Below are 25,899 nucleotides of genomic sequence, written 5' to 3' on the forward strand. Positions count from 1 at the left end.
GTGAATAGCGTAGCTGAAGTCGAACTACGTTAGTTCGACTGACTTACCCGTCCTGACGTCGCGGGATCGAAGTCCGCGGCTCCCCCATCGACTCCACCACCGCCGATCGTGGTGGTGTAGTTCCGGAGTCGACGGGAGCACGTCCAGAGTTCGAACTATCGCGTCTAGATTAGATGCGATAGTTCGAACTCCGAGAAGTCGAACTCTCCGCGTCGACCCGGCGGGTAAGTATGGACCTACCCTCAGACTGAGGAACAGGCAAAAAGTCCTAGTGTCTGAATCACTTAAAACTATTGTTGTATGCAGTGTTGCTGTAGCTGTGTCAGCCCCGGGATATTAGAGAGACAAGGTGGGAGAGGTAATATTTATTCCATCAACTTTTGTTGGTGAGAAAGATAAGCTTTCAAGCTTACACAGAGCTAACCTCAAGAAGAGCTCTGTATAAGCTCAAAAGTTTGTCTCTCTTACCAACAGAAGTTTGTCCAATAAATATGACCTCAGCCACCTTGTCTTTCACTTAAAACTAGACTAGAAAAAGCACTAGAAATTGTAGTATGAGACAAAGTATGGTAGTGGCCAATCAATGCAGAGAGAGGAAGGACACAGAATAAATGACTTGACTGATCTTTTCTATCTCTACTTTCCAACAATTTGAAATGCCACAAAAAACCCCAAAGCATCTTCCAAAGATGACCCTCCTCTTTTCAGTTTCAAGGGACTGCCTCTGTGTGGAACTGGACCTAGAGTGTTCAGTGTTCAGTTCACAAATATCTCCCTTTGTGGAGATATTCAGTGAGATCCTCACCTCCCTCCACTCTGCCCCTTTTAACAGGGGCGGCTCTAGCAATTGCGCCGCCCCAAGCAGGGCGGCACGCCGCGGGGGGCGCTCTGGCGGTCGCCAGTCCCGCGGCTCAGGTGGACCTCCTGCAGACGTGCCTGCGGAGGGTCCGCTGGTCCCACGGCTCCGGTGGAGCATCCGCAGGCGTGCCTGCGGGAGGTCCACCTGAGCCGCGGGACCAGCGGACCCTCCGCAGGCACGCCTGCGGCAGGTCCACCAGAGCAGCCGGACGACCGGACCCTCCGCAGGCACACCTGCGGGAGGTCCACCGGAGCCGCTTGCCGCCAACCTGGCGGCATGCTGCCCCAAGTGCGTGCTTGGCGCGCTGGGGTCTAGAGCCGGCCCTGCTTTTTAAGCAGAGTGAAAGAGCTAGAGCAGTGTAAAGAGGCCCTATGAACCACAAGGATTGGGCCTACAGCATGCAGCGCTGCAGAGATTCCAGGCAGTGCTCAGGTCCAGAGGGCAGCCCTGCCCAGGGAGGTTGCCGTAATTTAGACAGGACCCCAGAATTGTCTCAATTATGCCTGGGGCCTCTCCAGCTATTAGAGCAGCCCAGTACAGTATTGGAGAGGAACAAAGGTGGCTCTTTCCTCTAGACTTTGAGTTCTGTGCAGCACAGAATCTCACCCCTGATCTCTAATAAAGAGCTCACTTTGGTTCCAGTCAATAGTCTTTTTCCATAGGTAACACTAGGAGGCAATAATTATGTAATAAATCTTTTTGATGGAGTAACCCTGTTAAGAGTATAAGTACTACACTCTGCATATAGATACTTTGCAGGTGCACATTTTTCCGATGTTTTCTTTCTTTAATTTCAGAGCCAACACAATTCCTGCAGGGTTCCTCTCTACCAGTATATGTTTCCTAAAAAACAGACTTCAGTGCCATGCCCTGCCACAACTCCATATATCATCACTCTCACCATACTGAGACAATAGGAAACAAGTTTTGATTCCTGAATGAATTACATTGATGGTGATGAATAAAACAGAAGAGACAGCTTGATTTTCATAAGTTAAATTGAACTCTCTGTGCCAAGTGCAAGGGGGAAAAAAAGATTAGCCAACTGAGCAAACATGACAAGCGAAGGCAGAAGAAATGATGTCCAACAGATTAATGTCATTGGAATAAAATAATATTTGTGATTTATCTGGGGAAATTCTCCAGCATCCTGGCCCTGTTCTGGCAGAGCACTTAAGCACATGTGCAAATTTAAGCACATGAGTAGCCCCTTGAAGTCAATGGGACTACTCATTAGCTTAAGTGCTTTGCTGGATCAGGATTGCTAGATCAAGCAGGATCAAGCCTATGGAGAATGTTTTGAGATACATGCACACATGTTCTACACATATGTACAAAGAAACACACTAGTACACAAATATTCACATACACACTGCAGTGTACCTGAACAACAAAGAACTATTCCAAGATCATAGACTCTGATCCACATAACCACATGCTTAACTTTAAGCACATGAGTATTACATATGTGTAAGTGCTATGCTGAATCAGGGCCAGAAAGCTCAGTACATTCCATTGTTGAGCCCTGCATGAGCTGCTCTGCCGAATGTAATGGTGCTATGCAAGGTTCAGCAGTGCCATTGACCTCAACTTTATTGACAGCTTCAGTACCTTACTGAATTCAAAGATTCATATATTTAAAGCCACAGAGAACCACAGAGAACCATCGAGTCGGACATCCTGCATAATACAGGCTACAGAACCTTACCCAATAATGTCTCATTGAGCTTATAACCTCTGTTTGAGCTATCACATATTTTTAGAGAGACATCTAGTCTTAATTGAAAAGCTTCATGTGATGGAGAATTTGGGCATTATTGTTAACAGGAAAGAGGAAGAGGCAAAATTTACCCCCTACATACAGGTACAATTGATATTGCTTCAATAGCTCAATTTCACAGAATTATAAAAATGTAGGGCTGGAAGGAACCTCAAGAGGTCATCAAGTCCATTTCTCCATGCTGATGCAGGACCAAGTATACCTAGAGCATCCCTGACAAGTGTTTGCCCCATCTGCTCTTAAAAACCTCTAGTGATGGGCATTCCAGAATCTCCCCAGTAACCTATTCCAGTGCTCAGCTATGCTTACAGTTAGAAAGCGTTTCCCAATATCTAACCTAAATCTCCTGTACTGCATATTAAGCTCATTACTTCTTGATCTACCTTTGGACATGGAGAACAAATGATTACTATCCTCTTTATAACAGCCCTTAACATCTTTGAAGACTGGTATCAGGTCTCCCGAGTCTTGTTTTCTCTAGACTAAACATGTCCATTATTTTAATCTTTCCTCACAGGTCAGGTTTTCTAAACTTTTTACAGATGCTCCCCAGGTTACGCAAACCCAACTTACACAAATCCGCACTTCTGTAAAAAGTTCCATAAGCTTTTTGTGTGTGTGTGTGTGTGTGTGTGTGTGTACGGGTATACGTTCCCGATTTATGCAAAATTTGACTTATGCAAGGCGTTCTGGAATGGAACGCTTGCGTAAGTTGAGGAGCGTCTGTATTGCTCTCCTCTGGACTCTCTTCAGTTTTCCCACATTGTTCTTAAACTGCAGTGCCCCAAATGACACACAATACTCCAACAGAGGTTTCACAAGTGCCTAGTAGAATGGGACAATTACCTCCTGAATCATACATAGAACACTTCTGTTAATATACCCTGGAACAGGGGTTCTCTAACTTCTTTGTGTCTATAGTAGTTTATGCCCTCCATCCCACCACACAAGTACATATACAGATAAAAAACAAACAAACATGAAACTTTCACTATCAAAAACTGTAAGGCATTGATTCATACAGAGCCATTTAAGCATTTAGTATATAGCTCTCCAGCCACCCAGCTCTGAAGGCAGTGCCACCAGCAGCAGCAGCAGAGAAGTAAGGGTGGAGATACCCTAGCATGCCACCCTTACTTCTGTGCTGCTGCTGGCGTTGGCACTGCCTTCAGAGCTGGGCACTCGGACAGCAGCTGCCGCTCTCTGTTCTGCCTTCTCATGCCATTCCACAAATACATTCTGTGCCTCCCCGCACCCAGTTTGAGAACCTATGCACTAGAACAGTGATTCCCAAACTTGTTCTGCCGCTTGTGCAGGGAAAGCCCCTGGCAGGCCGGGCCAGTTTGTTTACCTGCCGCATCCGCAGGTTCAGCCAATCACGGCTCTCAATGACCACGGTTCACTGCTCCAGGCCCATGGGAGTGGCTGGAAGCGGCGTGGGCCGAGGGAACAAGTTGGGAACCACTGCCCTAGAATAATATTAGCATTTTCTGCAATGGCATCACATTATTGGCTCATGTTCAATTTGTGGTGCACTATAATCCCCAGAACTTTTTCAGCAATACTGCCATGGAGTAAGTTATTCTCTAGTTTGTAGTTATGCATTTCATTTTTACATTCTAAGTGTAGTACTTTTCATTTGCTTTTATTAAATTTCATCTTGTTGATTTCAGAGAAATTCTGCTATATATCAAGGTCATTTTGAATTTAATCCTGTCCTCCAAAGTGGTTGGTGCTGTCCCAGGTTGGTGTCATCCATAAATTTTATAAGTATACTTTCCGCTCCATTATTCAAGTCACTGATGAAAATATTGACTAGCACCAGACCCCGGACAGACCCCTGGAGGGCCCCTTCTAGGTTGACAGTGAACAATTGATAACTACTCTTTCAGTGTGGTCTTTTAACCAGCTGTGCACCCACCTTATAGTAATTTCATCTAGGCCACACTTCCTTAGTTTGTTTATGAGAATGTTGTATGGAACTGTGTCAAAGTTTTATTAAAATTAAGATATATCATGTCTACTGCTTTCTCCCATTCACTAGGCCCATAAACCTGTCAAATAAGGAGATTAGGGTTTTTTGGCATGATTTTTTCTTGAAAATTCCATGTTGGCTATTGGTTATTACCCCACTATCCTCTAGTTGCTTACAAACTGATTGTTTGAAATTTTGTTCCAGTATGTTTCCAGGAACTGAAGTTAGGCTGACAGATCTATAATTCCCTGGGACCTCTTTGTTCCACTTTTTAAAGATAGGAACCAAGTTTGCCCTACTCCAGTTCTCTCAAAGATAATTGCTAATCACTTCAGCTAGTTTCTTATGTATCACAGGGTGAATTTTGTCAGGCCTGGGAGATTTGAATACATCAAACTTATTAATATTCTTCAATCTGTTCTTTCCCTATTTTGGCTTGTGATCCTTCCCCCTTGTTGTTAATGTTAATTGTGTTAAATATCTAGCCACAATTATCCTTTATAGTGAAAACTGAAGCAAATAGGCATTAAATACCCCAGTCCTCTTGCTGTCATCCATTATGAGATCTCCTTCCCTGCTAAGTAATAGACCTACAATTTCCTGTCTTTCTCTTGCTCCTAATGTATTTATTGCCTTTTCTGTCCCTTCCTAGGTGCAACGCATTTTGAGCCTTACATTTTCTGATTTTGTCTTTAAATACTTTTGCTATTCTTTAGTGCTCATCCTGAGCAATTTGTCCATGTTTCACTTTTTGTAGGATTCCTTTTTGATTTAAGTCATTACAAAGCTCCTGATGCATTCTATCCTTTGCTATTCCTTCTATCTTTTCTTTACAGCAGGATAGGAAATTTGGTCCATTGTGTACAAGTTTTGCTTTGAATATGATATTTAAAGCTACAGCCTGACAAGAGTATCTATTTACTAATCTTTGTATCCTCTGGACAAGACAAAAAATGGGGGAAACTTGTTTCCAAATATCCCAGCAACAAAGATAAGCAATTGCAATAAAAAAGGTCACTGTGATTGCTTGTGAATTAAGCCATGTTTCTCTTCAGAAACTTGTGCTATTGTGTCTATTGGTTAATTTTTCAGTTTTTTCATTTTCAGAAATAAAATAAACAGATTGTTAAATCTGACCATTTTAAGGAGTTGAGTTTTAAATCAGTCTTATTATCTATCAACATTTACCAATATGTACTACACACTGGCATCTCAGATACTGCAGTTTTCCCTCTACATGCAAAATAGAAAATAGCAATAGATCACTGTGCTGATGGGGATAAATGGTGACCACAAAAAGTTATATTAATTTCTGATAAGTAATATTTACAGAAAAAAATACTTAAAGAAAAAAGTGGGATATCTAAAAATGCACCTTTTTTTTAAACTAAATAGTAATTTTGAATGATTTTGGTAATGGTAAAAGATTCTGGATGGATAAGCATAGAGAACAGGAACAACATTTTCAAATGTCAGCGTGTAAAGTCTGGGCTCTGTGTACTGCACTCCAGTTGGAACCTTGAGCCTGCAGCAATCTGGTTTGCTAATCTGCAGCAACTTCATATTTATATTTTAAAACTATAATTTTAAAATTTAATTTAAGATGAAATTGAGTAACAGACTCAATACAAATACCCAAGTGTTATTTATTTTGATATTACAATGAAATTTATGCTGTACCCCCATTTTTAGTTTTTCAAAATGCCACAAACTATCAACAGACCATTAAGATGAATAGGCAGATCACACTTGTAGACTGTCTGTATCAGTTCATCCTGGGTTCATGTTTTCAAGCTTTTCTTCTAAACCATGAAAGGTTTAGACTTTTTTTTTAAGCATGATTCTGCGACTGGGGATGAATTGTGTGGCAAATTCCATGGCTGCAGAATACATGGAATCTTGACTGCAACTACACCCCTAAATTAATGTTTATTAGGCACTTGGATAAAAATGACCTAATATTCAGCAATGCCAAACATATCCAGTTTCCCTTAAAGTCAGTGGGATCTGCAGATGTTCAGTACCTTCAAAAGTCAGGCAACTTCCATTAAGGTGCCTAATAAATACAGATTTAGAAAGACAACTTTAAGCACCCAGTTTTGAAAATTAGACCTAGAGTCCTATTTATCCACAAACCAGATACAGCATGAGTAATGCTCATGCAAACTTCCCCTCATGGCCATACTAACATGCCTGAACACTGACCTGGAAGGGTCTCCTGTAGTGCTGAGAAGGCAATTCAGACTTTGTGACAATCAGGGTCAAGACACTCTGTGGGAGCACAGAGGGTATAAGCCCAAAGCATAAATAGTTGAATCAACTGGTTGTATACAATATTATTATACTTTAAAATAAAGTGTATTGAGTAAGGTCTTTCATGAAAGCTGGTGACACACTAGTGATTAATATCATTGTGAAATGTATGTATTAACACCACATGGGGAATTATAGATACTTAATGATATGATTTAAAGACTGTGATCAGACAAAGGGAGAAACAGGTTTTCTGCCAGACAGGAAAAAATGTTCTGATCCAATGCCTATAGATCAGCAGGTGGCTGAGTTTACTGTGCCATTGTAAGAGGAGAGGTATGACCCCAGGAGGCCCTCAATGCCAATTGGCAAAAGCACCCCTATACTATATTTCACATCAGAGCAGAGACACGCATTGCACCAACACATTGTTGTTATCATATATATCTCAAACGTGTCATGGAAGATATCATAGGCAAACTGGTGACAAACTGGTCCTGAAAATCATTGAATCACATATGTGCAGATTGCATACATATGTGCATCACATATGTGCAGATGCATGTGCTGGAAACATGTTCCTGAAATGTGTTTGGGAGGCAAAGCATGAACCCAGCCTGCCCTAGACAAAGAAATGTGTATTTATCTATATGACCAGCTTAGTTACTGGCAGAGGACAATAGAAGTACATTTACATATACGATAAACAAAGACATCAAGCTAGATGAGCATGGGAGTAGACATTTAACAATCATGCTGGGAAACAGAATCGGCACTGCGGGAAGCTTTCCTGGCTCTTGACATAGACAGTACACTTTGGTAATATAAGGGGGGCAAAGAGACATTTTAGGGATCCATCTCCTGAGGGAACAAATAAACCAGCACATCGATTCTCTGAAGGCTGGAACAGCCAGTCATGCTGGAGAGTGCTAACAACTTGTTGTGGGTAAGAAACTATATTAGGCAAAACTGTAACTTCTTAGAATGAACTTTTAGCCACTAGAAAGCATGTTAGTTCTGTTTCGTTTATAACCATTTCATACGTCTGACTCTTGGTAGAAATAACTTAAATCTATGTTCTTTGTTAATACATGTATTCTTAGTTTTAGTACAAAGTATCTCAGTATTGTGCATTTTGGTGTAGTAAAGTATAACCGCAGCTTAGCTAAAAACCTGTTGTGTGTATTGGCTCTTTGGAGGTAGTAAACTTGGTATTACCCCTGTGAGTGTCCAGAGACAGGGACTGGACACTGCAAGGAGATAGTTTTGGTGAGACTTGGGACCAGAAAGGTTGGGGTCACCCTGCAAGGTCTATCTGGACTGGTGGAAGCTCAAGGTGATAACCTCATCCTGTAGGCATGCTGCTGGTGTCAGGGCTCTGAACCAAAGCTGCATAGCCTAAAGGCAGCTAAGGTTAGAGGTCAGACAGTGACAGAACCCCTTACTGGTCTTGGAGAATCCCCAAAGTGTCACAAACTCCCAAGTCCATTCAGCTCTTGACATCTCCACTGAAACTGCCAATCAAGGTGCTAATAATTGCCTACCATGATGGTACTTCTGTTTCCCCTACACTAATTCATTTCTCCCAGCTTACCAAGCACCTGCCACTAGGTAGCTGGTGCAGTAACATCATGGATTTATATGGCAGTTTCCTATCCTGAAAATATTAAATTTGTGGGATCATCATTAGAACTATTCATTAAAGTACAAAAGCAAATTGGCATCAGTTAGGAAGAGCCATTCATTCAGGATCATTGGAAAACAATGCAATGTACCTATTATTCCTCTCGTGAATGTAGCCAACATCAAATAAATTCAGACAAAGCTATTTTGTCCATTACCTACAGATAAAAACTCAGTGGCACTGATGTTGTTTACAATTCCTTAATCAGATGCTTCTCACACACCTTTATTCCACCCTGTACCTTCTATTGTAAATCAGGATTTAAAAAGGAGACAGCAGCTCTATGATCTTGTATCAACAATAAGGGATGTTTGTTTAATGGGGCTTTAAATTGTTTGTTTTAGGGAATACAAATACCACTGCCAACTTCCTACTGTAATTTTAACTTGCTTTGTCTTCATGCAATAAAAGAATGACAAGATAAGAGTTCAGTGTAAATAAAAATAAAGCACTACTTGCTTTCCTTATATACCAAACCAATGTTTTCATAGTTAGTGTGTAGCCAGGCTGTGGTTTCAAGCTGGGTTGGGTTTGGGCAGTATTTGGAGTAGACCTCCATGGAAAACTCAACGACTGCAAGAACTGGTGTTGATGGCATTTTTTTCCCCGAGACAGTATCTAGTCAGTGTGTGTAGATAAGGGGTATTGTGCTGACTGCAGCACCATTTTTTATGTAGAATGAAAAACAGAAGTCCTATATCACTTGTGGTGGTTAAGGATGGGAATTTCATAGGCGCCTAGGGACATTATGCACCTGACTCCATTGAATTTCATTGAGTTTCTGGGCTCAGACTTTTAAAGGCATTGAGACACCTAAAAATGCAACTAGGCACCAACAAAGATTTTCAAAATACCCAGATACCTAACTCCCATTGACTCCAGTGGAACTTCCAATAAATCCCATACGTCAATCTACATCATTAAGCAGCTAAGTGCCCTTGAAAATCTGGCCTTGGGTGCCTAAGGCCCTCAAAGGATTTTCAATATTTGCTGAAACAGTCTATTGGAAAGCTATACTTTATCTTTCTCAACTACATTCTCACTGAATGTGAATTTATAGCAATGTCCTGGAAATTTATTTATTCTTGTAAATCTGACAAGAATATAAATTATAACACTTTTGCTATACTTTTAATCATCTTATTCCATGCCTCTAAACAGGCTACTGCAAGTATTTGAGAAGAAAAATAGCTCAAATTTTCTTAATCAGATCACAAAAAAAAAAAAAAAAAGCTTGGAAAATGCTTCTCAGTTTGGTTTGACACAGACTCTCACTTTTTCCTATCAGGTCTGGTCTGCTGACCCCTAAAACATGGAAAGGTTTTATTAGAACAAACTATGTGTGAAACTAACTGCAAAGCCACAGGCACGGTTTGCTGTGATCAATGTGCATCTTCCTTTATGCTATTAATACACTAGGCCACTACTTGCAAGGCAGAAATACAAAGGGTTGGAAAGGGAGAAAGTTCGTTTTGGGTTCCTGTTCATCCCTCATCTCTAATTTGCTTAAAAAATGCCAAAAAGAAATTGTGCTCTAAAGAAGACAACTACTTTTCTGGGGCTAAAATCCACACCATTCTCTATCGATCCACTTGGATGAGATCATTTCCTATACTGGAGGCAGAGGTGACAAACCTGCCATTACCCTGGCTCCCAGTCATAATGTTTATTTCATAAATGTTTGTAAATTGGATAGAAGATAAGTGTCAAACATACAGCCTGCAGGCCAGGTCATGCCCATCTGATGCATTTATGCGACTTGCACATCATACTGAGATTTTTAAAAATATAAACTGAAATTTTGCACATAGTATGTTTCTAGCACTCGTGGTCATGAATAAAAACTTCCAAAAGTGAACAGAGTAAAGTTATACAATGTTGTCTTCCAGAGTCTGCAGTCAGCCTGAATCAAGGCTCAGAGAGGTATGAACATCCTAAACACTGTTAAACTCATTAGAGTATCAACTAAAATAATGTAATTTTAATGTTAACATTAGCTATTTTATTGCTTATCATTGTAGCCGATGGAATAGGGAAGAGTTGGGAATGAAGCCCATGTTTGAGGAAACTGGGAAAGCTTCTAGGATGGAAATGCAGAGGGAAGAACAGAGGAGAGACACAACAAAAAGGAAGAGGAAGAGAAATGGAGAAAGCAGGGGTGGAAGAAAGAAACAAAGGCCAGAAATAGTAAAGGTAAAATATGAAACACAGATTTTGTTTTTTGTACTCTGGGAGGTGCTGACATTGGAACTTCTCCATCATCCTATACTTAGTGAATACCTGAACTGCCATGAATGACTAGGTGTAGCGAGTGCTAGTGCAGTGTAGCTCTTTGTCCCCTTCCTAATGGCTAGACCACAAAGAGGGATTTATGAGGAGAAGGAAAGCCCAGTGATTGGGGCATTCACCTAGGAAGACTGTGTTCAAATCTGGGTTCTGCCACAGGCTTCCTGTGTGGCTTTGGGCTAACTCTCTCTACCTCAGTTCCTAATCTGTAAAATCTGTATTATAATTCCCTCCTTCAGAGAGCAGTTGAAAGGTTAAAGATTATAGGGGATTAGATACTAAAGTAACAGGGGTACCTTAGATAGATAAGGGTTTGCTACTGCCTGTGGGGCTAGTGGACCTGCTGTTAGCTGAAGCAGCAGAAGCTTATGCTTTTAGATCCAAAAATCCTGGGTTTACTCCTCACCAGAACAAACACACCATCTAGTGGTGTTTTACATATACAAATGATCTATATTTATCTGGTGAATTTTTCTTTTTAAATAACCATGAAAGAGATTTAAGGATGATCCAGGTTCTTAAGTATTTGGTAGAAGAATAGAATCCTCTACGAAGTCCATCATGCACCTGGCAATGATAACCTACTCAGATATTATGGCAATGGGTGTTACAGAAAGCCTTAAGACTGACAGATAATCATAATTTAAAATTCCTAATGCCATTTTATAAATTAATGATTTGATTTCCCATCTGGACTGATTATACAACTGCTGGTGTAAGCAACGCTTCCAAGAAACCATCTAGCACAGAGAGAGCCAAAGGGCCCAGCAGTGCATTTTCAATGTTACAGTAGTTCAATAACTATGTATTTATTGTAGTTCATTAGGGAGTTGTTTAATAGGCATCCCGAGCTAAGGATTAGAATCTATGGGACAAATTCTGCTCTCAGTAACTCCACTGGAGTTCCTCTGGATTTACACTGGTGTAAAAGAAAATAGGACAGGCCCCCTGTGAGGTTTTTCCATCTCTTTAGGAATAAAAATTAATAGCAACTAAAAATATTTACCACTGGAAGGGAAGTTTAGTCAGTAAAATGCAAGATGATAAATGGCCACTTAAGAATTAAAACTGCTCCTCTCTCCCACATTTAAAGGGCTGTCCACCAGAAGATCCTGTACTGAAGGTCTCCTGTAAGTGAGGAGAAACTACACTGTGAGTTCAGCGGTGACCAGTTATCAGTGTTGACAACTTTCATAATTTTATCTTGAGTGTCAAAATTTATGTTGTTTTCCTTCAAGCCTCAGCTTCTGGAGTCATAAGACTCTCAACTTACATTAAAAACAAGTTTCCAGCCTTAGTGTTGAAGAGAAAACCTTAAAAATGTGACCTCTTATACACTCAAGAATCAGAAGGCAAATTAAAGGAACCCAACCTTTATTATTTTAAAAACCTCATGATTTTAAGCCACACTTTCTCTTTTTTTTGGGAGGGGGGAAGGGGGCCAGACATCATGATTTTTGAATGCTGAGTTAACTACAAAGCAGTTCCTAGAAACACGCAGAATTGCCACTGTTCTATGTTGGATGAAACTGGAGAAAGAGGATGACGTTTCGGGAAGATCCTAGATTCATGAGGGCCTGGAGACTCTGGAATGCAAGCCTGGGGCTAGGTGCTGAGGCAGGTAACACTGGACTCTCAGTAAGTTTTTAAAAAAGCACTGCTTCTTATACCTCTGACTGACTGTGCCATTGCTTATTGCTAATTAAACACTCACCTAGTTGAGGGCCAAGGGTTTGGGTAGAAAACAGCCTGAGACTTTCAGAGCTGGGGCCTGGACAGGGCTGGATTAACACATAGGCAAACAGGTGTCTAGGGCCCAGCTTCATAGAACGAAACATTTTGGGCCCCTCTTATATATTTTTTTTAAACTGATGCTGATCTGTGCACAAGCTAAAGGACCTTCACTCACTTAACGAGTGGCATTGCAACCTAGTGCATGGGGTCGCAACTCCACTCAAATATAGCCCAGCCACTTTCATGGTGAGCAGCACCCTGAGACTAGCAAAAGGAGAAGCTGGTCCTGGTGGATACTGCATGGCTAGCTTGGGTGCTGTGAATGTACTCTGCAGCTGTTTGTTATTATTCATATTAGCAGGTAGGAGCCCAGAAGCGTGTATTTGGGTAGGGCCCAGTAATGGGTTAATCCAGCCCTGGGCGTGAGTTATTTAAGAAACAAAAGGACATTACTGTGAAACGTTTCTATAATAAAAATCCAGAAACATTCCACAGATGAGCTGTGTCTTGTGCTTTAAAGTTTAACACTTCAAAACTCAGTCCGGAGAAAACAGCAAACAAGAACAAACACAGTTGTTTCAGTTACCTAGTGAAATAATTCATAAACTGCTTTAAAACATTTACTTCATTTAGCTCAGTATTTCCCTGGAGTGTAAATCTGTCCTCCGTCACCACCAAGGAAGGCATAATCAAGCACGGGACACTGTTCCCTGAGCAAATCAGAGCCAGCTGTTGAAAAGTGAATATTGAGTAAGCTGTTCTGCTTTTCTGTCTACCAGGGAAAGTGGAAATGACCTGGCTAGAAAAGAACCCACTGCTGCAGCTGTGGAATTAAAATATTTTTGCAAAATTCACCATTTTAAATATTTTTTCCAAGCACAGAATGAATGAACACTCAATTCCTAGGCCCTGATTCTAGAATAGGATCAGGAAGCCAGTAACATTGCATTGTTACTGAAAATAAACATATAGGGGGGAAAAAGTTAGGAGCAAATCCCAACTTCCTCCCCTATATCATTCAAAGGTGAAGAAAGACCAAAGCAAAGTGAAAATATTGTGTTTCTGCAATGTTGTTGGCCAGGCCAAAAATAGCGCCTGTAAGCAGAATGTCAGTTCCAGGATTGCTCTCCCTGGGAAGCAGAGAAGGGGAATTTGGGGGCCAGCCAGAGGTATTTCAGTGGTGCTGGAAATTGCACACACCTACTGGGTGACAACCCTAAATTTAGGAGAGGAGTGCAATGGCCATAGCCACTTCAAAAGTTCATGGGTTAGATTAGCAACTTCAGCCACACTGTGCAGGCATATTTCAGCCATGTTCCACATTCAGGTCAGTCCATTCCACCCAGTGCCAGCGACAGCGTAACTGTCTTTATGTAGGACCAGGATTTACCACTGTAAGCACAGTGACCTGATGGAAAATTGAAAAAAAAAAAAAAAACCAAGGTAATCATAATGACAACTGTACAGCTCATTTCTCTTCCCTCATTTTTTATCATTATCACATATCATGAAAACTGAGTATATGTGTGTAGCTTACTGCTCTTGCTCCATCACACTCATTTCCAAGGGACTACTTGTCATACCATGAACAGAGATTATGTTACCAAGTGAGGAATAAGCAATCAGAGGGGAAGAATTCTGATGAAAAAGTATGTTTTAGGCCTACCATGGTAGATGTTTCTGGGGTCTGCAGGTCAAACTCAGCATAGGTCATTAGTAGGGCTGTCAAAAAATTAAAAGAATAATCACAATTAATCATGAGATAAAAAATGTATCACAGTTTTAATCACACTTAATAAATAATATTTATTATAAATATTTGTGTATGTTTTCCTATATTTTCAAATATATTGATTTCAATTACAGCACAGAATACAAAGTGTACACTGCTCACTTTATATTATTATTTTTATTACAAATATTTGCACTGTTAAAAAAGTAAAACATGCAATCTACAAGTCAAAGCCTGAAGGGGCATACAAATGTTCAGCATAGCTGGCACGTAAATACCTTGCAATGCCAGCTACAAAAGTGTCATTGAAACACCTGTTCTCAGTTTCAGGTGACACTGCAAATAAGAAGTGGGCAGCATTATCTCCTGTAAATGTAAACAAACTTGTTGGTCTTAGCTATTGGCTGAACAAGAGATAGGACTGAGTGCACTGGTAGACTCTAAAGCAGTGGCTCTCAAACTTTTGTACTGGTGACCCCTTTCACATAGCAAGCTTCTGAGTGAGACCCCCCCCCCTTTATAAATTAAAAACACTTAAATATATTTAACACCATTATAAATGCTGGAAGCAAAGCGGGGTTTGGGTGGAGGCTGACAGCATATAATAACCCCTTGTAATACCCCCGCATGTAATAACCTCATGACCCTGAGGGGTCCTGACCCCCAGTTTGAGAACCCCTGTTCTAAAGTTTTACATTGTTTTGGTTTTGAGTGCAGTTATGTAAAACAAACAAACAAACAAAAAAAAACCTACTACATTTATAAGTTGCACTTTCATGATAAAGAGATTGCACAACAGTTCTTGTATGAGGTGAATTGAAAAAATTTTTTTTTTATTTTTTACAGTGCAAATATTTGTAATAAAAAGTATAAAGTGAGCACTGTACACTTTGTATTCTGTGTTGTAATTGAAATAGATATATTTGAAAATTTAGAAAAACACCCACAAATATTTATAATTAATTTAAATTTGTATTCTGTTATTCTTTAGCAGTCTGATTAATACTCCTGGGATAATTCTGTGCCAAAAATTAAAAATTCTGCAAAATTCTGTACATTTTGTCAAAATAACATTATATAATCACAGCAGTTTCAATTACAATGGTAATTTATTTCAATATACCGCCAAATTTCCCTTTTTTTTTTTTTTTTCCAGCAGCCCCAGCTGTTCCCCCCACACACACCAGGCCAGGGCCAGAGGGCCCAGCGGGGCGGAGGTAGGGGTAGAGCAGAGGAGGCGGCCCCCGCCTGCAGGGCGCTCGCGCCGGCCGGGGCTCTGCCGGCCCCGGCCCCGGGCCCTCCCCGGGCGGCCTCCCCCGCCTCCTCGGTCCCCCGCCCCCCAGCCCCGCTCCCCCGGTCCCCTCCCCCCCCGGTCCCCCTCGGTCCCCAGCCGCCCCCGCCCGCTGTCCCGCCCCGTCCCCGCCCGCCCCCCAGCCGCCCCCCCGCCGGGCCCCGCGAGCCGGGCAGCGAGGCCCGGGCACCCCAGCTCCCCGGGCCCCTCCCCCCCCCCCGCCGGCTCCTCAGTCCCCCACTCCCTCCGTCCTGCCCCCCCCCCCGCCCCCCCCCCTCGCCGCCCCCCGGGCCGCCGGCCCGCCCGCCAGCGGCCGCCCCGCCCCGGTCCGAGCCGCGCTCCCAGCCGGCCGCTCCCCTCCCGGTCCGCCCGCCTCGGTCCCCCTCTCCCCAGTCCCCTCGGTCCCGGCTCGCCCGGCTCCCAGCGCCCCGCCCGCCCGGCCGGCCCGGTGCTGCGCCAGGTCGGCAGGGAGCCCCCGAGCCCCCGATCCCGAGGCTCCCAGCTCCCAGCCCGTGCCCCCTCCGCCCCCCTCCCCCTCGCCCCTCTCCCCCCGGCTCCCTCCTCCCCGCCAGCCGCCCGGCCTCGGTCCCTGCCCGGCCCCCCAGCGCTCGCAGCCGCGAGGGGCGGGCTGGGGAGCGAGGGGGCAGCCGGGGGCTGGGAGCCCCCCCCAGCCCCCAGCCGCCGGGCCCGCCCCCGCCCCCCCCCCCCCCCCCCAGCCCCCCCCGCCGCTGTTCCCCCGCCCGCGGCCGGGCCGCGGCGCGGCCGGCGGAGGCGGGCAGCGGGGCGGGGGGAGCCGGGGGCTCCCCTGCCCCCAGCCCCCCCCCGCCGCCCCCCCCCCCCCCCCCCCCCCGCCCGCCCCCCCCCCCCCCCCAGCCGCCCGCTGTTCCCGGACGCCAGCAGCGGACCCGGGCGAGGGCGAGAGGGGGGCAGGGAGCGGCTGGCGGGCGGCCAACCGCCCCCCCGCCCGCCCCCGCCCCCGCCCCCCCCCCCCCCCCCCCCCCCCCCCCCCCCCCCCCCCCCCCCGCCCCCCCCGCCCTTCCCGCGGGGAGCGACGGGGAGCGAGCGCCAGCGCCCTGGCTCCCCAGCTCCGGCTCCCAGCCACCCCGGCTCCCAGCCCCGGCCTGCCCTGCCCGGTCCGGGCACGGCGACCCGGGGCGGGCGGCACCCCGGCCCCCGGCCCGCCGGACACTGCCCCCCCCCGCCGCCCGAGCTCCAGCCGCGGATGGGCGGATAGCGCTAGCGCCCACGCAGGCAGCACGGTAAGGGGGCAGGAGGGGAGAGGGAGAGAGGAGGGGGGGGGGGGGGGGGGGGGGGGGGGGGGGGGGGGGGAGAGGAGGCAGGGGGCTTACTTCCGTGTATAAGACTACCCTCAATTTTTAGGCTAAGGATTTTAGAAAAAAGTATAGTCTTATACACGGAAAAATACGGTACCTTTCAGCAACTATGTCTGTAACAATACAGATACACACAAAATTTTTCCCCAGGAGTAGAGAGTTACTGTTTCTCTGCCCCTTCCTCCACAGAGCCCAGCAGTGGGACCAGACATTCACTCTCCCTCCCTCCCAGAGCCCAACTGCAGCCCCCCCAACCCAGATATTCACCTCCTCTCCCCCTAGAGGCCAGCTGTGCCCCCCCTCCAGTCCAGATACACACACACACCCTCCTCCCCGGATCCCAGCCACGCCCCCTGCAGCCCAGACACTCATACACCCTACCCCCCAGAGGTCAGCGGCAGGGACCCCCCAGCCCAGACACAAACACACCCTCCTCCCCCACCCCAGACACTCATACATCCTACCCTCCAGAGGTCAACTTCAGGGCCCTCTCCAGCCCAGACACTCACACCCCAACACCCCGGAAGCCAGCTGCAAGCTTCCCCGCCCAGACACTCACACCCTCTACCCCCCAGAGCCCAGGGATCCAGAGGGAGAGAAAGCCTGACCCTGGGTTCTGGGCTTGCACAGAGTTTCCTGCGTGATGCTGCCTCCTTCCTTCAGGGCATGCTGGAAACTGCAGCTGCTGGGAACCCTGCAGTTCCCTCCCTCTGCCCCTGGCCTTGTCTTCTATTTGAAAGCTAGGCTCTGCAGGGTCCAGCAGCTCCTAGTGGCAGCCAACATCTCTGCAGCCCATTTTTAAGGGGTGGGGTGGGAAAGGGAAATTCTGCATGCACATTAATTTCTGCAAAATTCTGCTTTGCACAGTGGTGCAGAATTCCCCTGAAGTAGATTAAAACTGCAATGAATTGCGACTTTTTTAATCTAGTTAATTTGTTTTACATTAATTGCTTGAGTTGACTGTGATTAATTGACAGCCCTACTCATTAGGAATCACATGATGCATTCAGGGGCCTGGGTAAGATGTGTGGTGGTATTGAGACCACCACTTCAAGAGGTCTGTATTCATCATACACATACAAAACCGCCACTACAAGAATTAGCAGAGTGTAGTTTCGGCAAAGAGATTAAGGATTAAATAGAGATGCAGCCCAAAATACTGGTGTCATCACTAGAACTGGTTTCTGTATAACAGTTACAAAGAATAGTGGAGGGTAGGGGAAGTTTGCACAATTTACCACATATGGGCTAAATCCCAGTCTCAACTAATGTAAATCTAGAGTAGTTTACTAGACTTGAATGGAATTACACCAGTGTAGCTGAGTTCAGAATATGGTTCTATGGAGTTTGTGGATAGACAAAGGACTATCAATTTATCACTTGTTATGAACATTAATTTCACATTCAAATGTTTTCTTATACCCACCCTTAGCAATAAAGAACAGAAACACAGAAAATGCAATGATTTTTAAAAAACAAAAACAAAAAACCTCCCCCCAAATAAGATTTTGTTTTAGTTTTCTGTGAGACATTAGATGAACTTCAAGGATTACGACGAAGTGGGTATTCACCCACGAAAGCTCATGCTCCAAAACTTCTGTTAGTCTATAAGGTGCCACAGGACTCTTTGCTGCTTTTTCAAGGATTACAGGAACTGAAGGGTGAAATGCATGATTTTTACAACCCGTATGCTCATATGAACAGCCAAAGCACTTCGGCTAGAACTTTTTCAGCTCCACATGAAGGCAGTAAATGAATTACAGTACACAGTGTATTGAATAACAGTGAACACTTCAAAGCCTCCTAATAACTAGGGCATGAATGTAAAATGTATTGCTCTGCACATCTAAGAGTTTTACCCTTTCTCATCGTGTTCTTTGAAAAGGTGGCTTTATTCAGATTTTTGTGACTGTTCTTGTTCTACAAAAGCACTTTTAGGGTTTTATTGAGGTTTACATACACCACTGTTCAAGACGAAAGGCTTTCATGTCAATTATTAATAACAAAATCTTTCAACTGTCTATTTAAAAAAATAAAAACATGATTCTTCCCTCCCCCTTTTTGATGTTTAATTTAGAATGAAAATCAAACTCTTTAAAAAAAGTTTTTCCTCTCTATCACAAGGGAAACTGTGATGTTTTAAAAAATTCTCTCTATGAAAATGCCAGCTAAAAATAAAATGTAAAAAAGTTACTTCCAAACAAAGTGCTTAATTCTGAAGTGGGCTTAGCACCCTCACCTCCCACTGAGTTCACCATGAGCTGAGGGTATTCGTTACCTCGTGGGAATTGGGACACAAATTGCTGATTTTATGGTATCAGTTGGGGTAACATCCACTGGCTTGTAAGTGACTCATTAGGGATTTAGCGTTTCAGACTTTAGTTACTAACTTTTGAAATAGAAACTATTTGAATAGACATCTCATGAGAGGTTCTTATTTATAACATCCAAATCAGCTAACTCAAACCGCAGACCATATTCTAGCATGTAGTGTTTAGAGATGGAAGGCCCAACTTCTGTCCCCGTGAGGACCTCAGTCTTGCAATGGAAGCTACAGAGGCAGACATCTGCACTTGCTTGAAGTCCCACTGAAGTCAGTAAGTCTCTGGTAAGGAACCACTCTGATGTTCTCTTCTTTGACACAGCTGCACTCAGGTTCCTAGATTTCATTAAAAGAAGGTTTCTCATCCTTCTAATCAAATTTAGGTTTCAGTTAAGAATTGATCTTTCTAGCCCATACTTTATTTCACTTTCAGATCCAGTTGCCAGGTGCCTCTCCCAGATGTTTCCAGTTCCTTGTCCATAATGCAAGTACTAAGCACAGTTGCACAAAAACAAAGATACTCGGTTGCTAACATGCATTTTTTCTCAATCTGTGTCCTTTTGTTAATATGTAGTCAAGTGTACTGATACTGTGATAAACATTTCACCAGTTTAGTTTTCTTTTGCTGCTCAATGTTTTCTAGACTGCAAAAATCAATCTCTTAAGATGAAGCAAAAAAGAAAACATGAAAATGGTAAGAGTAACATGACATCAACCAAGTGATCAACTGAAATCAGCCAAGCTCTGACTGTCGATACTTTGCTAGTGGCATGGTGAAGACTTGTTTACAAAAATGTTTTCAAAACTCACTGCTGCTAAACACATCTTTCAGCTCAAACAGCATTAGCATCATTAGAAGCTTTAATATAGGCAGATCTTCACCTACTGGTGCCTTTTTCAGGATTATTTTGATTAGTCTTGCTCCCAGCAAAGTTACACAACATGGTTCTGAAAATCAGAAGAGATGTATATACTAGGATTCAAATTCTCAACACTAGTTCTGCTGAACTGGTGATACTAATGGTGGGATTATTTTTTCCCCAAAACGTTGTCTAGCATGAGCCTAAGAGGCAAGGAGAGCCCAGCTGGATTTTCAGTTGCCAGACTGTATTTGAAGGGCTAACAGAAAAACAGTCTCTTGAAATTTAAACTGAGAAAAATGTGATGTGTGACACATCAAGAAAAAATAAATACGGAACCCCACAAAAGTATTTTTACAGACTTTTCCCCCCCCATGCAATGTAACTGCACTTTATGGCAGGTTCCACAGTGATTTGTTATTACTCAATTTTGTACTTGGATTGTGTGGAACTAGTAGGGCAACTCTGACTCTCAATAAGAGTTGGATCCCTTTCATGGTCTTCATAAAATATATGCGAGCCTTTAAAAAGTTTGAAAGGTCATCCCAACGTAGTCTTTAAAAGTCCCTCACAACAAGCCTATATGGCACACTTGACAATACTATATGGGAAGAGGAGGGGGGGATAGCTCAGTGGTTTGAGCATTGGCCTGCTAAATCCAGCATTGTGAGCTCAATCCTTGAGGGGGCCATTTAGGGAACTAGGGTAAAAATCTGTCTGGGGATTGGTCTTGCTTTGAGCAGGGGGTTGGACTAGATGACCTTCTGAGGTCCCTTCCAACCCTAATCTTCTATGATAAGGGGGGGACAAAAACAACCAACCCCCCCCCCAAAAAGAAAAAAAAACTTTGAAAGGCAACAGCATATAGAGCTTAGGGAAGAAGACTGGGAGTCACAAACCTGGAGTCTGTTCTCACCTCTGCTACTAATTAACCATGTGACCTCAGGCAAATTACAGCCAATATGTGCCTTATTTTTTCCATCTGTAGACTGACAATAATACTACTTACCCACCTTTGGAGAGGGCATTGAAGGTTTTATATAAAAAGCTCAATGTAAGTGCAAATAATTATCATTTGTTTTGGACTATTAATTAGTGCAAAGGGCTCCCTCCTCCCACTACTGCCGATTGTAATAAAGAAAGGAAAGGTACTAGTCTCCTGTAGCACCTGGGCAACTCCTCTGGCTCTAGCATTGATCTCTCCTCTGTGGGTGCTAATTTGGGGATTTGAATAAAGAATGAGACTAGATTCTATTTGAAATACATGTATTAGCTTATTATTTGATTGTACTCTTATTCTTGTATTATGGGAGAGAGAAAGGAATAGCACCTGATTTCCCTATTCTTTATTTCCTCTTACTTTAATTCACAAACTAAGAGTCTGATCCTGTGAGTTGCCTAGCTACTCTTGCAAGTGTCTGAATGTTCTCAATATCCACTGAGATCAACTACTAAGTCACATCCTTTCAAGTCAGTAGTTGTTTTTTTCCATTTAAACCTCACTTTCTGGGAGATGACACATCATGAATAGGGTTGGTTTTCCCACAAAGCTGTTTTCCGGATAAAAATTGTGTGAGAAAATGAAACTGTTTGTAAAACATGCATGCTTTCTGTGGAAATTTTTGATTTTCGTAAAAAAAAAAAAACCAACAAAAATTGCACACCTGAAAATAAAAAGTTTTTGGTGTTTGGCTGAAAGCTTAAAAAAAGTGTGATCAGCCCTCAAAAATCTTCTCTTTGGAAAAGCCACTGCAGTTCCTCATGGGAGTTGTAGTTTCAATGTCTTACACCTCCATTCTCCAGTATCAGCCAGGTTCCACAGCTGGACTACATCTCCCATGATGCACCAATTCTTGCACCAACTGTTCAAGAAGGATGTTGATAAAATAGAGATGGTTCAGGGAAGAGTCATAAGAATGATTAAAAGAATAAGAAACATGCCTTTTAGTGATAGTCTCAAGGAGCTCAATCTATTTAGCTTAAAAAACAAAGTTAAGGGGTGACTTGATTACAGCTTATTAGTATCTACAAGGGGAATAAATATTTAATAATGGGCTTTTCAATCTAGTAGAAAACAAAATCATGTGTAAATTTTTACCTGGGAGTAATGTGGCCATTGTAACAACTTACCAAGGGTCATGGTGAATTCTCCATCACTGAACATTTTAAAATCAAGATTGGATGTTATTCTAAAAGCTGTGCTCTAGGAATTATTTTGAGGAGGTTCTATGGTCTGTGTTACACAAGAGAAGATCAGACTCAATAATTGCAAGAGTCTTTTCTGACCTTGGAACCTATGAATCTAAGAAAACCATGGTGGCTCAGCAATAGGGAAATGGTGCATCATGAAAGACGGAGAAGGGGGCACAGAATACCCAAACTAGAACTCCCAAGGAGCACCACTTTGGCATTTCCTAATAAAAATTCTTGGTTTACAGATGAAAATCTTGAGGTTTTGATTTTTTGCTGGAAAAAGAAATTCCAACTCTAATTATGATAGAGACCATATCAGCTAAAGCAATACATCAATCATGATCTTTTATCCTAAATTGCTTTTTATATATCTCACATCTTTACATCCATTTTATTGATGGGTAAACTGTAGCTTAGTGAGTCATTGACAGGAACTATGAATTCTGATTCCCAACTCTATTAGGTAATACTTACTCATAATATTATCTAAGAAAACATCCTCTATAAAAAACTATCATAAAAACCCAAACCTATGGTCTTACTCAGACAAAATGTAGGGCTTTTAAACCCAAAGACCAGATATAACTGCTATGTTTGCTGCTCAAATATTGGGGATCTCTCCTTTCCAGTGGTATGAAACTGCTGTTTTTAGCATTGGAAAGTTGAGAGATATTCAACTTTAAATACATTATGGGTCCAGGACTAATTGTTATAGATTTTGCACCTTGAGACAGACTAAATTCAGTACGGGGAAGACTCCAAGATTCGGGGGAAAACCAGAGAAAATGGCAGCTATCTAGAGTTGTTCAGTGGTTTGGAATGTTAGAAAAAATCCAAACATACGGATTAAGGGCAGAATGACAAGTAGTAAAAGGTGCAGGTAATTCAATTTATCACAGAAGTCTGCAATTAATCACATGATATCAACAACATATATGTAATTATCATGTCAGAATCACTACAGCCATCACTGAAAATGCAGTGACCTCAGGGGAAAACATTAATTGTTTAGGGTACACAGTAACACTACACAACCATTCAGGACAAGGCGTGCCCCTAGCCAACCCTTGTTGAATTGCTGACACCACTTCCCACTGCATTTAGGTGCATACAGTATTAGCTAGAGAGGCCTTGTGTCAGAAGAAAGAAAGACAGAAAGAAAAGAGCTTCTGTATTAAAGTGCTTATCACTACCTCCAGAATACTGCCAGAATTTGTCCTTACCTTGACCCTTTCTCTTCTAAAATTCTTATCTGCATCTTAATCACTTCATGTTTTGACTACTGCTATTGCCTCTTTTATGGTCTTCCTCATTTCCTACACTTTAAACTTCAGGAGTTCAAGATGCTGCAGGCATATTACACTCTCATTTCTCCATTCTCCATCACCTTCACTAATGTCCTGTTCTTAAATAAATTCAGTACAAAACTTACCCTCCCATTCAAAGCTTTCCATGCAGGGGCGGCTCTAGGAATTGCGCCACCCCAAGCAGGGTGGCATGCCGCGGGGGGGCGCTCTGGCGGTCGCCGGTCCTGCGGCTCCGGTGGACCTCCTGCAGACGTGCCTGCGGAGGGTCCGCTTGTCCCACGGCTCTGGTGGACCTCCCGCAGGCGTGCCTGCGGATGCTCCACCGAAGCCGCGGGACCAACGGACCCTCCGCAGGCATGCCAGCGGGAGGTCCACCGGAGCCACCTGCCGCCCTCCCACGGCACGCCGCCCCAAGCGCGCGCTTGGCACGCTGGGGTCTGGAGCCGGCCCTGTTTCCATGGCTGCCTCAAACCTCTCTTTATGGCCCTGTCTCAGGAACCACTAACTGCAGGTAGCACCATTCTGGGGATTAGTTCTGGCTAGGTGTTGTGTCCTCTTCCAGCAGTATCCCTCCTGTCATCATATCTCCCGAGGCCCCTTTCGCTCTAGGAACCACAGCCTCCTGTCCACGATTCAGCCTTCTGACCAGTCACTATATAGTGTTCCCTTCTGGGAGTTACCCAAAGTCCTTCTGCACAAACAGTCTCAGGCAGTCTTCTCCAGTACTGACCTGATGGTGACACTTCCCCAGTGGCCAGTAGGGGAACTTGGGCCTGCCTACTACACTGGATTCCAGTCCAGGGAGCCTCAACTCAGCACGGCCGGGTTTTCCTTTCCCAGCCCTCACTGCTCCTTTCCTGGACTGCTTCCTACAACTCCTGGTGGTTCTCCTTTCTCTGTGTGTACCAGCTCCAAACCCTCTTCCCTGGGAGTGACTGCTCTGTTGCCAGCTTCCTGGATTATATAGGCTCCCCCTGTTCCTCTTCAACTAGGTGCAGTCATTAATTAGGTCCCAGCCCTCCCTGGCTTCTCCTCTAGGTGCAGCCTGGGCAGTTAATAGATCTAAATGGCCACCTGATCTCTTCCGGGCCTATGTGGGGTGGACACCCCATCACAGGCCCCTATCAGTTTTTTCTATTCACTAACCCAGCTCTTCCAGCCTTGGCCTCTTTCCTGTCCCCTACAAATCTCAAATGCTGATGGTCTTTCACTTTTGCTTCCCACCTATCTGAATATCTCCCTTCCAAGACACTGAAGGTAACATATTTCAAAGGTGCTTGATGACTTTTTGAGGTCCATTCCAGCCCAACATTTCTATGATAAGTCCCAAGTGGCTAAGGCACTTCTGAACATTTGACCCTGACTCTTTTCCATTCAGAAAATGTGCCTTCTGCTCAGAAATAAAAAAGGGAACACACAACAAGTAAGAGTACTTACAAACTGAAAAAGAGAGTGATGCAGCATTAGCTACTTGCAAAACAGGCACATTAGGGCTACAGCTTCTTCTTATGCTGTGTGGTAAAGCAGACTCATCTACTGTGTCTAATATTCCTCATAAATTCATGCCATCAGATTCTCTTACCCTGCTCTATGTCCTAAAAAAAACAAAGTAGAGCTTTTTAAATGTTATCACACTTTCCCAATACTCTCACTAAAACCCCTCATAAAATATTGTCACCTTAAAGCATCTAAGTTTTTCACAAAGAGCCTTTCTTTCCTGAAAAGATGCTTTGCATTCCCATATCAGATAATCAACCGTTTCTTTAACTTCACATGTGTTATATAACCCATCTTTGCATTTAGTCAGTAAATAGAAATTATTATTCAAACCACAGTGCCTAGTTAACAGTCTAAATATGAACATTTCACTAATCCTTTCATAACTTTGGAGTAGTGTGTTAGCCTCTATTTTGGGGCATACTTCATAAAATTGTATTCCTCTCTTCTGTTGGTCCACAATTCTTGCCATTCCTTTTTCAATCCCTTTTTAACTAAACTTTTAAATTCCATCATGCTCAAAGGAATTGTAATTGTCTACAGCAGTGTATATAGCACTGTTTTCATCAGGGAGTGTTATATGTGGTGTCTTCCTTAAAACCTATGGTTCCTGTGGTCAAAGGATTATATGAGTATCTCAACTTTCATTAAAAAATAAGTTTCTAGCCCTCAAGGTTGTGGAGAAAGGCTTGAAAACATGACCCAACTTCATGTTAAAGGCTCAAAGATCACAGAAGACAAAAAAATTCTAAATTATTATTTATTAAAAAGCTCATGATTTTTAGCTTGGT

The 25,899-nt window shown here is 43.4% G+C and overlaps 1 long non-coding RNA gene across 3 annotated transcripts in view; it reads right to left on the reverse strand.

The window, feature by feature from the left end:
- Positions 1 to 25,899, reverse strand: part of LOC120382354 — a 249,645-nt gene that overhangs the window by 136,778 nt on the left and 86,968 nt on the right. For all 3 annotated transcript variants that reach the window (XR_005588220.1, XR_005588221.1, XR_005588222.1), the window contains exon 3: positions 14,238 to 14,293. This is a non-coding gene — a long non-coding RNA (uncharacterized LOC120382354). The remainder of the gene's footprint in view (positions 1 to 14,237; positions 14,294 to 25,899) is intronic.

Source organism: Mauremys reevesii, linkage group 1 (genome assembly GCF_016161935.1).
Source record: "Mauremys reevesii isolate NIE-2019 linkage group 1, ASM1616193v1, whole genome shotgun sequence".
NCBI classification, from domain to species: domain Eukaryota; kingdom Metazoa; phylum Chordata; order Testudines; family Geoemydidae; genus Mauremys; species Mauremys reevesii.